General features: G+C 42.8%; 1 protein-coding gene and 1 pseudogene across 1 annotated transcript in view; one reads left to right on the top strand and one right to left on the bottom strand.

Moving 5' to 3' along the window:
* The window catches only part of Nhsl2 (NHS like 2), a 256229-nt gene that overhangs the window by 62055 nt on the left and 179673 nt on the right, over nt 1-14501 (top strand). The gene's annotated exons all lie outside the window — the stretch shown is intronic.
* Nucleotides 3807-3902, bottom strand: LOC125389525 (U6 spliceosomal RNA; annotated as a pseudogene).

Genomic DNA, 14501 nt, shown 5'->3' with positions numbered 1-14501 from the left:
ACAGCATTCTCCTCTTCTAAGAGATGCCTTAAACAAGAGTAATAAAATCAACGTGTAAACCTTGTTGCTTCAGGCCAGAATGTGTGCACTCTTTCAGGTGAGCAGCATCAGCAACTCCTCCCTCATCCTTAAGCCTAAATGTGCCTCATAAAGCCACCTTACGATTTCACTTACAAAAAGCAAATTCTTTGAGAAGAGAAAGGGAAGCAGCTCATCTATTTTTACTTAATTTTTACTTAATCTTTGAACCTGGTTGTCAATTATATCCTCTGAGCAATGCAACTTCACAAGTCACAAAACCTTACGCCTGTAAGTAACATTAAGTGTTAGTCTTTCCTGGGGCCCAAGACATGGCTCAGTGGCTAAGCTACTTGCCCAGTAGACTGGGTTCAATTCCCAGCACCCACATGGTCAACCTGATGCCCTCTTCTGGTCTCCAAAGGCACCAAGCACATACATGGTACATACACATACATGACACAAAACACCCCACACACATAAAATAAATAAAGTTCCGAAAATATTGGTCTTTTCTATAAAACACTGTAAAATTTGCATTTACAGAAAGAAATTCCAATCTTTTAATCTATTGCTTTATAAGACTTGTATGCCAGTATTTGGAGCCCCCACCCCAGCTGGTAAAACCTTCATTAACCCAAAGTCACCTCTGCATTTCAAGAAGGCCTAGAGCAGTGACCCCTTTTCCCCTTTGCATCATTTCTTTTATGCTGAGTCTTTTAAAACTAGCCAATCAAGAAAAGTTGTGAGGTCAGACCCCAGCCAATAGGGAAAAGATGCACTCACCACCTGCCATAGAAGAAAAACCAAGTTCACTTCCTGTCTTGATGTGCTTGCTCTCCCAAGTGCACCCTCTTGAAGCGTAAAATTTCCTTTTGAGACAAGTTAGTTGGATTGGTAGTCTGCTCCCAAGTTTTCTTTCTTTCTTTCTTTCTTTCTTTCTTTCTTTCTTTCTTTCTTTCTTTCTTTCTTTCTTTCTCTCTCTCTCTCTCTTCTCTCTCTCTCTCTCTCTCTCTCTCCTTCCTTCCTTCCTTCCTTCCTTCCTTCCTTCCTTCCTTCCTTCCTTCCTTCCTTTCTTTTTTCGAGGCAGGGTTTCTCTGTGTAGCCTTGGCTGTCCTGGAACTCGCTTTGTAGGCCATGCTGGCCTTGAACTCACAGAGATCCACCTGCCTCTGCCTTCTAAGTGCTGGGATTAAAAGCATGGACCACCACTGCCTGGCTCCCAATTTATTTCTAACACAGTCATTGAGACACTCAAGGTGCATCTCTCTCCCTTTCTCTCTCAAGGTCCACACTTAAACAAAAAGCGGTACTATTCTCTTTCTGCTGAACAAACTCACTAACTTCGCTCTACTCCAATTCCTCTCAAGATTCTTTTATGTGACGTAGTCAAGGACGTTGTTTTACCTGAATGGAGTCTGCTAAATGGGACACCTCCTTATGCTATAGGATAGCCTTCTCAGATTAGTTTCTTTCACTTAGCAATATGCGTTTAAGGTTCTTCCATGTTCTTCCATGGCTTGGTAGCTCAGTTCCTTCTTGTTTGTTTTGTTTTGGTTTTTGTTGTTTGAGATAGGGCCACTAACCCAAGCTGGGTAGCTCATCTCTTTTAGCACTGGATGATATGCCATTGTCTGGTGGCAGCTTAGTTTCTTCATTTGCCTACTAATGACCGTTTTGGTGGATCCCAAACTTTGGCAGTTATTAACAACGCTACTACAAACATACATGTGAAGGCTAAGATTGTACTGTTTTCTAATAAATTGCCAAACTATCTCCCCAGCTGTGTGCACCATGTTGTATTCCTACCAAGAGTGAGAAAGCTCCCGTTGCTCCATATTCTTGGTCGTGTCATGTTCTAGATCTTGATCATTGTAATACTAGATATTAATGTTTCATCGTTGTTTTAAGTCATAATCCTCTAATGACATAATGTTGACTATTTCTTCTTTCTTTTTATTTTTTGAGACAGTGTGCCATGTAGTGCACTCTGGTCTCAAACTCGCTACATAGCTGAAGATGCCCTTGAACAACTGATCTTTTGCCTCCACCTTCCAAGTTAGGGGATTTGAAAACTGCCCAGCTTGAAGATTCTTTCATATTCTTATTTGCCATCTGTATATCTTCTTTGTGAAGTGTTCAGGTCTTTCATCGTCTTGTGGTCATCATCATCATTGTTATTGTGTGTGTGTGTGTGTGTGTGTGTGTGTGTGTGAGAGAGAGAGAGAGAGAGAGAGAGAGAGAGAGAGAGAGAGAGAGAGAAAGATGTGTGTGTGTGTGAGATGTGTACCACTATGGGATTCCAGCATTGCACTCAAATGGTCAGACAAAGGAAGCTTTACCTGCTACACCATCTTGGCAGCTGTTATTTAGATCATTTGCCAATTTTTAAATCATGTTCTTCATTTTCCTATGGTCCATTCTTGTGACTTTGTATATCTGAGACTAGCAGCTTTTCTCAGCTATGTCTTTTCTAAACATTTTCTCCCAGTTTGTGGCTCGCATTTCCATTCTCTTGGCAGTGCCCTTCGCAGAGCAGAACGATTACCATTTTTCCCTTTTTTGTGGTGCTACAGTTCAAACCCAGAGCCTCAGGCATGCTAGATAAGCACTCTGCCATGGAGTCATATCTCCAGTCTAGAATTTTTACTATTAATGCATCTAGCACATCAATGATTTCTTTCATGCCTTGTGCCTTTGGCATTTTGTCTAATAGTCATTGCAGTGCAGATTTATTGATCATAGCAAATGTCCAGCTCCGGTGTGATGCTGTGATATGTGATGTGGTGTGATATGTGGCCATTGTTTAGCACCTATGAAGACGGGGCTTATATAGAACTCCACAACTGCTACTCTTTTGCTATCAATCCAAAGGCTCTCTGAAAACTAAAGTTTGTGTGTTTGTTTTGGCTTTTTGAAGTCCTAGGTGAAGAAAGCTGTTAGCATTGTAAGTAAACTACTAATTGAGGGGAAAATAATCATCACTGTATACAAGGCCATCTAGAGTTTGAATTATATTACCATCTAGGAGGTGTGTGGTTCTGTGATTTGCATTTAGATCTGTGGACAATTAAGAGTTAATTTTTTGTGTGAAGTTTGTGTTTCTTTCTTCCCTCCCTCCTTCCCTCCCTCCCTCCCTCCTTCCTTTCTTTGGTACATAGATGCCTTGTTTCAGCACAATTTTTTGGAAAGATTTCTTTGCTCCATCATGTTACTTTGTCCCTTTCTCATAGAGCAGTTGACTGATTCAAGTAGGCCTATTTCTGTTCTCCACTGTTCTGTCTATCTGTCTATTCAGTCACTAACAACAGTCTTGATTGCTGCGGCTTTACATAGGTTCTCAGGGGTTGGCTAGTGCCAGTCCTCCAACTTTGTTCCTTTCCTTCAATATGGAGTTGGTTATTCTGAGACACTTGTGTTTCTATATATAAAACTTTAGAACTAGTTTGGTTAGATTCAGAAAATAACTTTCTGTGATTTCTATTGGAATCGCATAGAACTGTAGATGAACTCGGAGAGAACTGGCATCTTGACAATGTTGAATCTGCCTGTTGTGAACACAGAGTATCTCCTCCATTTACTGTTTGATTTCTATCATTATGGTTTTATACTTTTCTCTATACAGACGTTGTATAGCTGATGTTAAATTTTTACTCAGATGTTCGATACTTTGGGAATGCTAATATATGGTAATATGTTTTTAAAACAATGCGTAAATAAGGTGAATGTATGTAACAAGTTGTGCATATTTGATATATATCTTAATAAGTTTGAGGTAAGGATATACTAAAACTATGAAGCATTTCACGATGTTGTCTGTCATTCTTGCATAGGGTCACACTAATCTCTGTATTGTCTCAACTTTACATGCTCCTGAAGAAAGCACCACAGTAATGTGTTTTTAGTTCCACATTCCACCTACTCATTGCAGTTGGCTTTTGTAAGTCAACCCTGTGTCCTGTAACCGTGCGATAACTGCTATTAGTTGTCAGAGTTCACTGTTTTTTTTCACATTGCCTACCTCTATGATCATGTGATCTATGAGTAGAGTTTTCCCCCTTCCTTCTTTGTTCACTCTTTCTTTCTTTGGGGGAGGTGTATTTTGAGACAGGGTTTCTCTATGTAACAGCTCTAACTATCCTTGAACTAGCTCTAGTAGATCAGGCTGGCCTCTAACTCACCTGCTTCTGTCTCCTGAGTACTGGGATTAAAAGTATGTGCCACCACCGCCCAGCCTACCCTTTCCTTCTTATTGCATTGTCGACGATTCCCTGTAAATTGTTGGAAAGCAGTGGCGGGAGGGCACATCCTTGCTTTTGTTCCTGATATTAGTGGGAAAGCTCCTCAGAGTCTCACCATTAAGTGTGTTTGCTGTAGGTATTTTATAGATTCTTTTCTTTTTGTTTTTTTGAGATGGGGGTCTAGCAATGGAACCCAGGCTTACCTTGAACTTAAAATCCTTTAGCCTCTGTGTAGCGTTGGGCTTCCAAACGTGCACTGCCACACAGGCCCTTTTACTCCTAGTGTGCTGAGGGTCTTACTGTGACTGGACATTGATATTTTCATCAAAACCTTTCTCTGCATCTATTAATATTTTTTTTAAAAACTTTATCCCCTAAACATTTTTTTTGTTTTTTTTTGTTTTTAATATTTATTTATTTTATTATGTATACAATATTCTGTCTGTGTGTATGCCTGCAGGCCAGAAGAGGGCACCAGACCCCATTACAGATGGTTGTGAGCCACCATGTGGTTGCTGGGAATTGAACTCAGGACCTTTGGAAGAGCAGGCAATGCTCTTAACCTCTGAGCCATCTCTCCAGCTCTCTGCATCTATTAATATTATTGTGCTTTTTCTTTGTTACATTATCAAGTAATCAATTGCATTACTTAATTGATGTTTCAGGACAGCGTCTCACGGTGTAACTCTGCTGACCTGGAACTTACTTTGTAGTCCAGACTTACCTCCAAACTCCTGGCTCTGCCTCTAGAGTACCTTGATTGATTTTTTAAAATGCTGAACCAGTCTTTCCTACCTAGCATTAAATCCCACGTCATTGTGATGTGTAATTCTTTTTCTACATTATTGAATTTGACTTTATCTTTGTATGATTTTAGTATTAGGATGATGCTAGTCTCATAGAATGCATCAAGAAATATTCCCCCTAGTTTCTAGAAAAGTGATACATGCCCCCCCCAACAAATATTTGGTAGAAGTTACCACTAAAGCAATCCAAGCTTGGTGTTTTTTATTTGGGAAAGGTATTAGTGACAAAGCTCCTTTACTAAATATAGGCCTATTCATATCACCTAGTTCTCTTTGTGTGGATTTTGGCAGGCTCTGTCTTTAAAGGAATTGACTGGTTTTGTCTAGGGTGTTGAATTTGAGGGTATAGAGTTGACCACTGAATTCCTTTCTTCTTTTGGTGCATGTGGATCAGGAATGATGCCCTCTTATTTGTGGCATTGATAGTCCATGCCATCTTTTTTTTCCTTTGCCTGGCCTTAAGGGTTATTGGTTTTACTGATCTTCTCAATGAACTCATCTTTGGCTTTGTTGATTTTTCTCTAATGATTTCCTACTTTCAATTTCATTAATTTTGCTCTAATTTTTATTATTTCTTTTCATCTATTTAGTTTGGGTTTAATTTAGTCCCTTTCTAATTTCTGATGGGCTAAGCTTAGGTTATTGCTTTTTCTGCATTCCTTCCTTTCTGATATTTGCACTCAGTGCTGTAACTCACCCTCGAAGCTCTGCTTTTGCTGCATGTTGCCCATCTTGGAAGTTGTAGTTTCACTGCCATTTGATTAAAGCATTTTTTTTTATTTCTTTTGAAATCCCTTCTTTGACTTGTATGTTATTTACAAGTTTGATTTTAATCTCTAAATATTGAGGTTTCTGCAGACAGATTTCTGTTATTCACTTCTAGTTTCACCCCACTGTGATCTGAGTAGATTGCATGTAATTTCTTGTCCATTAAAGTGGAAAGGTGGTTGAATGTGTGCTTTGTGGCCCACAAAACATTGCTAGTAGCTAGCCTCTGTCCTCACTGAACTTTCAGTAATCAGTCAATTGACAATTCAGATTTCATTCCCTAGTACTGTTTTCTGCTTATGAGACCTCCATACCGCCTTCCACACACATTGTCTTTCAGAGTCACGGTCTGGTCACAGTGTACTACCTGGTCTCAGAACTCCTGGGCACAAGTCATCTATCTCCCTGCCTCAGCAGCCCAAGTACCTGGGGCTACATATGTGTGGTACTCCAACATGCTGGCAAGCCTCTGCTACCTCAAGTTGGCATTCTCTGTGTCTAGTGCCTGCTCCAATTTTAATGCAGCGCCTTTGCCTTGGGACTTCTCTGCTGGCCCTAAGGAGAGTTGCCGATGCATTCAGCTTTTCACCTGTTAGGGCAGAGTGGTGATTTTGTTTTTTTTTTTTGTTGTTGTTGTTGTTGTTTGTTTGTAAAGCTTTTTATATGCTCAACTGGAAATTAGAAACCAAACTTGGTGTTTGAGGTTTTTGATTTGTTTGTTTAGGTTTGGGGTTTCAGGTTCTATGTAGGGACTGTGGCGGTGGTGGGTGACTTTCTATGTTTGTTTCCTTTTGGTTTTGAGCCAGGGTCTCTCTGTGCAGTCCAAACTGGCCTAGAACTCTCTATGTAGCTCAGGCTACTTTCCAACTCACTGGCCCCCTGCCTAGGCCTGCTGGGAACACAGGTGCATACCACCGTACCAAACTTGAGTATTGAATTTTTGAAAGATTTTGTAGAATTTATCAGTGCGATAACCTGAGCAGGACTTTACCATGTGGCAGCTTCACATTTGTTGATACCATCTTTTTATTTGTTTTACTATATTCATGTTTTTCCTTCCTTTTGAGCCCATTTTAGAAGCTGTTCTCACTGGGAATTTTTCTATTTCATTTTACTTTTCTAATTTGTTCCCACATAGTTATTCATAGTTTTATATTCACTTCTTTTTAGTTCCATAATGTCAGCAGTGTTGTGTCTTCTCTATTTTTCTGTTGGTCTAGTCAAAGATTTGCCTTTTTCCCCTCAAATAACTAATTTCTGATTTCGTTGATCTTCTCTATTGTTTTCTTGCTCCCTTATTTATTGCCTTTTATTTGTTATTATTTCTCTTGCTTGCTTTGAATTTAGTTTGTTCTTTAGTTTCCTAGGCCGTTTGGTTTTTATTCTTGCATGTCACATCTTGTTTTGTTCCTCTGTTCTTTTACTGACTTCTTTCATATTAAGTAAGTGTTTCCTGGTTCATTTAGTGATTTTTTTTTCAACTGCAGTATTTTTATCTCACTTTTGGGGACTTTTTGTCTTTGGCTTTTTGTTTGTTCTGATTTTAACTTGGGGGGGTTGTTTTTCTTAATTGTTTCTTAATTGACTTGAGTATTGGAATATACATTTTGGTTATGCATTAGTTACTTTTTCGTTGCTGTAATAAAATGTCTGACCAAAAGCAAAAGCAAATTAAAAATTAAAAAAACAAAATGGAGGAAAGGGTTTATTTTCACATGGATCCAAAAGAGGAATCGGTAAAGATGGAGGAGGCACAGCAGCAAGCAGTCAGAGCAGGAAGCTGAGAGAGCTAGACTTCAGACATAAAACAGAGAAAGCAGACCAGAAATGTGGCTATCCTGTGCGCTCTCGAAGCTCACTCCAGTTGGCATACTTCCTTCATCATTGCTGCCCCTCCCAAAGGTTCCAGAACCTCCCTAAACAGTGCCGCCAGCTAAGGGCCAAGTGTTCAAATATGTGAACTTAAGAGGGACATTTCTCACTCAAACTGCCACAATCCACACCTGGCTCTCCTAGGCCCATGACCATCTCATGATGCAAAGTGCACTGAGTTCAAAAGTCTCCACAGTCTTTCGGTTTCAACATTGTTTAAAAACCTACAGTCCGAGGTCACTTCTGAGACTCAAGACAATTTCTTAACTGTGATCCCCTGAAAAATCAAAAAGCAAAATATATACTTAGTATATACTTCCAACATTACAGTGACACATTACCATTCCCAAAGGGAGGGATGAGGGCATAGTGGGGAGATACTGGGCCAAAGCAATACTGATATCCAGAAGGGCAAATACCAAATATTATAGCTCTGTGTCCCTTACTTAGGTGGCTGTGTGTAACATGAGGGGCCGGCTTGTTGGGGTTTCTGTCCCACCTGGTACCCCACAGCCCACAAGCCCCAAAGAAAATTACACACAGGACTCCATAAGATTATAAACTGATTGGCCCTTAGCTCTGGCTACTTATTAGCTCTTATAACTTATGTTACCCCATTATCATTATCTATGTTAGCCACATGGCTCAGTACCTTTTCCAGCGGGGCAGCTTACATCTTTTCTCTCCAGTGGTCTGGGCAGAACTGGCGGAGGAAACTTCCTCATCCCTATTCTCATTGCCCCACCTCTACTTCCTATCTGTTTGACCCGCCTATACTTCCTGCTGGGCCACTCAGCGTTTTATTAAAATACATGATTGACAGAATACAGACAATTCTCCTGCACCAGCTGTGCCTAAGACTCTAATGCCTGCCACGTGTCTCTCTTGAGCTGGCCCCACTCCCTGTAGGCAGCTCTCCCCTACGCATGCCCCACACCTCTGACATCTCCAACATCTCGGAGTCTCCACTGTACTCAGGCTCCACTATTAGAGTGGCGTACAATGGCTTCTTGTGACCTCCTGGTCTCTCAGGGCCTTCTTCTCACAGTGACTCCAGCACTGCCACACCTTGCCTGGCTGCAGCAGCTCTCTGAAACCACGGAAGAAAATTGTATAGTCTCCTTATCCCTGTATCTTTGATGCCTCCAAAGCCAGTACCGCTAAGTTCGGCTGCCAGCCTGGGGCGGCCCCTCACTCCTTTGATTTACATTAGTAACGGCCCTTCCCATGGTGAAGCAATTGCTTTCCAGTAGCAGAAAACCACTTGGGCTCCCATTTTCACAAGTTGGAAGCTTAGTTGGGTGGAATATTGCCCTGTGGGCACCCTTTCCATGGTCCTAGAGCAAAACAGGACTCCTCCGCTTAGAGTAAAACAGGACTCCTCCGCTTAGAGTAAAACAGGACTCCTCCGCTTAGAGTAAAACAGGACTCCTCCGCTTAGAGTTAAACAGGACTCCTCCGCTTAGAGTAAAACAGGACTCCTCTGCTTAACAATTACAGCCTCCCTTCCCACACATGCCTTGCCTGTCACATTAAACTTTTTCTCTCCAAACTGTACATTTTATATTTCTCTCTGTCCTGCAATTTCTTTTTCATTGGAGACCTACATAAGTATTACCAATAACAACCATGCCACGGATTTGACCTTACCAAAGAAATTAGACCATAATTTTTTTTAACGTAGCCTCAGGCAAGTTCTTATGACACAGGCAAAAAGCAGCCAGTTTCTTTGCCAAGATCTCACAGGAGTGGCCTGTTGCTAATACTGTTCCCGTCTGAAACCTCCCGACCCACGCCTCTATTGTCTGCATTTCTCTCAGGATTGCTGTCTTCCAGGATCCGTTAAGCTCTGCTTACAGCATTCAATGGCTTTTCTCATCCAAAGTGTCAAAATCTTCCACATTCCTTCCAAAAGGAACATAGTCAAGTTCTTCACAGCAAGAGCCACTCCCGGTACCCACTTCTGTATTGTTTCCTTTTCTGTTGCTGAGGTAAAATTCTGGGACTAAGGCAATTTACAGACGGAAGGAAGTTAGTTGACTTGGTTGTTTAGCTCTAGAAGGGAAGGTTATAATATCAGGGGAGGCAGGGCTGCAAGTGCCCCAGTGGGAAGCTGAGAGCCCACATCTTCAACCATAAGCATGAACCAGAATAAATCGGAAGTGAGGCTAGACTACAACCTCTCAAAATATGACCCCCCAATGGGGTACTTTCTCCAGCTAGGCTGCACCTCCTAAAGGTGCCACAGCTTCCCCAAACTGCACCATTAACGGAAGGGCAAGTGTTCAAATATGTCTCTGGGGGACTTTTCTTTTTCAAGCCTCCACAGGTTGACAAAATCTACTACATATTTATACTAAACCAACGCTAATGAGGTATAGGAGCTGCATCTTTATGTAGCCCCCTTTTCTCCCTCTGTTTTTGTGCTTTTATTATTGTATGCCCATGTATATTTAAAATCTAACAATACCTGTTTATAATTACTGCTTTATATAGTCTTGTATTTTTAGAGAAAATATGAGAAGACAGGAGAAGTCAAATCAATTTTTGAAGTTCCTGAAATGCACTGCTGGTCCTCTTCATTTCTTGCTGTACATTGGACATCTTCAGTCATGGCCTTATGCCAGCGCATGCGCTCTGTATGTTTTTTATCCTAACTGCCTCCTTCATGCTGTTCTCAAAACTGGTTTATTTACACATAATAAGAAATAAAATATAATTTTATAGACATTGTTTATGAAATTACTTTTAAAATCAGTTAAATAAAAAATATGTTTATTATTACTAGCCCCTCCCCCTTTCTCTGAGAAATGCTGGAGATTGTACCCAGAGAATGTAGGACCTTACAGAGGGTTGTGAGCCACCTGACAGGGATGCCAAGAACTGAACTCTGGGTCCCCTGTAGGGGCAGGAAGCACTCAGTTGCTGAGCCATCTTTCCAGCCCCATGAACCCAGGGTCTTAAACACGCTAAGCAAGTACCCCACGGCCATGCTACACCCTCAATCCTCATTATGTCATAATTGCCTTTTCTGGGGCTCGAGGTCATTTGCATAACTGCACAATGCTGTTCGGTGTCATCCCCTGTCGGTGTGAAACGCTTCCTTTAGTATGTTTTAAAAAGCATGGACGCTAACAGAGCATTCTTTCGGCTTTGTTTTCCTGAGGTCTTTCATTTGCCTTCGTTTATAAAATGTGCTTTTATTGGGTTTAAGGATTAACCGTTTTATTTTTCTTTTAGCGCTTTGGCTGCATCATGTCCTCTTGCCCTCTCATGGCTCTGTTGAGAAGTTAACTGTTACTTCATGTTCCTGGGGTTTCCTTGTACATGGGTTTGAATAGTTCGGCATTTCAATAATCTTGATGTGTTGATGTTCCTTGCAGTTCATTGAACTGGGTGTGCTATTAGTATTTTCCATCAAATTAGGTTGGGTTTTTTTTGTTTGTTTGCTTGCTTTGGTTTGGAATTTTTTTTTACATTGTCTGTTCTTCCTCCTCATGTACATGTGCTGGTACACTTAATGGTGTCCCACATATCTCTGAGGCTGTATATATTTTGTTGCTTGTTCAGATCAAAAAATCTCTTCTCACTATGTTTCCTGGTGGGTGAGTGCTCAGGTGAGTGGTGTGGCTTGGCCTCTGCCATCACAGGTTGGGAAGCTTTGAAATGTGCCTCCTGTCCAACCAGAAACAAGTAGCTTAAATGTTCTCTCCCAAGTCATTCTTGAAAGGGGTGGAATCTTAGGCATACTAGTAGTCTTCAAGACTGCCAGGGATCGGTGTGGTTTGGCTTTAAGCCTGGTTTCCCAAGAGTGGCTCCTGGGTGGAAGCAGCTAACTCTTCCATCAGGGTCAGATCAGAGGTTGTGGGCTGGTAAGGCATCCATTCATCTGCATGTGGTTTGAGACTGTGTCCAAGTCTGCCCCATGCCCTGTCTCACTGTTGCAGGCTGTAATGAGTCTTTCTCTGTCCCTCCAGCCAGCTCCCAAATAACTACTTGGAGACTTCTTATTCACTATGAAATCCCGGCCTTAGCTTAGGCTTGTCCCACCAGCTCTTATAACTTAAATTAACCAATTTATATTAATCTACATTCTGCCATGTAGTGTTGCCTCTTCCATCTTGTACCTCCTGTTTCATCTCCATGTGTGGTGCCTGATATCTCCTGTGCACCTAAGATTCCTCCTCCTCTTCCTTTCTCTCCGAGAAATCCCACCTATATTTCCTGCCTAGCTATTGGCTGTTCAGCTTTTTATTGCACCAATCACAGCAATGTGCAATCACACAGTGTACAAATAGTCAAACAATGCTCTTACGTGTGAACTTCTCCATGGTTTCTTCTAAATAATCATAGGGCAGAGCTGTGAAACTCTCCATCCTACCACCTTCCTATGGGGCTGTGGGCCACTATACTGGAACTGGTGATGACCGGTTCTGCATCTCCAAGACTGATACTTCTTGCCCTATGAATGGACACTGAGAAGACAGTAATACCAGTCCTCCTCCGCTGGTTTATACGACCCTCCATCCTATGAGTAGGCTGGGAATGATTGAGGCCAGTGTGTTTGGCCTGCCTGCAGGACCTAGGACAAAACTTCTGCCCTGTTACTGGGGTTTGTGTAGGGGAGAGGCTGCTTCACCTGGAATGGAGTGTCTGTCACACTGACCCAGGGAGATGATGCTCCAGGAGTGGAGTTGTCACCATTAAACTGGGAAGTGAGGAAGAGCAAATGGTGTCTTCTTGGCCTTGCCCACCCAGAGTAGTCACACAGAGTTGGTTACAAAGGGTCGCTGGGGAGAACTGTTGTGGACTGTAGTGCAGATGCCACAGCCTAGAGGTCCTTGCCGGCACTTAGTAGATTTCCTTGGATAAATACTTCTCCGTTGGTCTGTACTCTGAGGACAATTGCCAGAGGCTCTAAATAGGTGCTTTGAAATTTTTCGCCTATTTCCCTGGCGAGAAAAATGAGCTTCCCACACAGTCCTCCTGGAAGTCCCAACCCTTCGCACTTTTCCAGTGGAAAAATGTTTCTTTGGTTGGAGACTCTGCCACATATTATCTCTCCTAGAATTCAATCAAGTCCAGATCTGGGATTTCATGCAGGCGCAAAAGAAAGCACACAAAATGATAAACTAGGTTTCCAATCTAAGGCTTATTTCAAAAACCAGCCGAAAACATCATTGGAGGTGCTTCGCAGAGGAGCTGCTCTCCAGAAAGCAGGCGCTAATCAGAGGGGAAGCACTAGTAATTATGTGTAAATCACTCTAAACCTGGAACAGCAGAAAGAATCTCATCCCTGGGAACTGCTTGGGGGTTATGTTGGGACTTCTTCGCTGTTAATGCGACTATGGCGTTGAAATTCCAATTTCATTTTTATGAAGGTGGGTGGGGAAATTGTCTTTAATAAATATTGGCAAAAACACAAAATAGCCCCCCTCTGGTTTCTAGAAGCACATAGGACAGGCTACAAAGTACAGTAGGCTGTGCGGCAGATGGATAGAGTGTGGCGCCGCTGTGCCTCTGAACTGCTTGGCGGTTGGGGAGTCCTTGTCCCTTCTCTCTGCCTCACTTGCTCCTGCCTCCCTGGAGGACACAGTAAGGTGGTGACCCTGGGAAAGGTGCCTTCCTGACTGGATAATCGGCTCCCCAACTGGGCCTCTCCTCAGCCCCACAATTTGTTCAAGAGAATGGCCAGTTGTGACAAAGGGCAGTGTGTCAAAAAGAAGATGGCCCCAGCGGCCCTTGCTTCTGTCCTCCATTCTTCATCCTGTCTGTCCCAGTTCCGAACAGCCTTGATGTTCTGAGCAGATGGCCGTTTTCCCTGGCTTTCGAGCTAACATGGCTGAAGGGGTAAACAGTGACTCACTCACCTGATCCCTAGGGACACTCCCTTACTTGCCTTTAGTTCAGGATTGATGGCTAGGGACACACTGAGGACTTGCAGCCTGTGACCACTACAGGGGTGACCTGACCTCTCCCTCTCTGAGCCTGGCCTCCACGCACGCACTCTCCCTGAGCACATTTGTATCCAAATGCCCCCCTCTTTATCTCTCTATTCTGAGCACAGCCTTTCCTCCCACAGCTTCCCAGTGCATCTGCAGTGGGGCCTCTTAGCTTTTTCCAGAATATCATGAATTTAGACACTGCCTTCTCACTTCCCTGCTTATCTCCCCCCAATCTCTGTCTCTCCCCAAGTCCCTCTTCTCCTCCTTCCACTCTCCCTCCATCAGTAAATACCTTCCATTCCTTCTCCAAACAGCCTGGCCACCATGATGACATTACCTCCTTGACCTTTGGCCCCCTCGTCATACCAATGTCTCAAGGCTTATTCTGGGCCTCTTTCCAAAAGAGCCTTTTCTTCTCTCTTGGCCTTGAGTACTCTTTATAGAGACAGCAGGAGTCCCTTCCTACCCACCCTCCCCCCAGGATCCAGGTTTGAAGCTTGATAAAGGCAGGGCTCCTCTCCTCTAGTCAACTAAGATGACAGAGAAGTAGGCCGTGGCTGGTCCTGTGAAGTATCCTAGAGTCGAAGGAAAAGCCTGCAGCTGGACGCGCCCACTGTGCCCTGTTGAAACACCTACTTGGTGCTGCTCAAACCACTGGATGAATAAGAAAGGAAAGCAACCCAAATATTAAGGTAAATTGTCCCATTTTGAAGAGTTGACAATTACTCTTTTTCTCCCCAAGAACCTAGGAGCAGGGCTGGAGAGAAGCCGTGGCAGTAAAGAGCACATCTGCTCTCACAGAGGACCCGGCTTCAGTTCCCAGCACCACAACTGCCTATAACTCCAGGCCC

The sequence above is a fragment of the Myodes glareolus genome, chromosome X (assembly GCF_982192425.1).
Source record: "Myodes glareolus chromosome X, mMyoGla1.1, whole genome shotgun sequence".
Lineage (NCBI taxonomy): Eukaryota > Metazoa > Chordata > Mammalia > Rodentia > Cricetidae > Myodes > Myodes glareolus.
The sequence above is the reverse complement of the archived record's forward strand: the minus strand, read 5'-3'. Positions and strand labels throughout refer to the sequence as shown.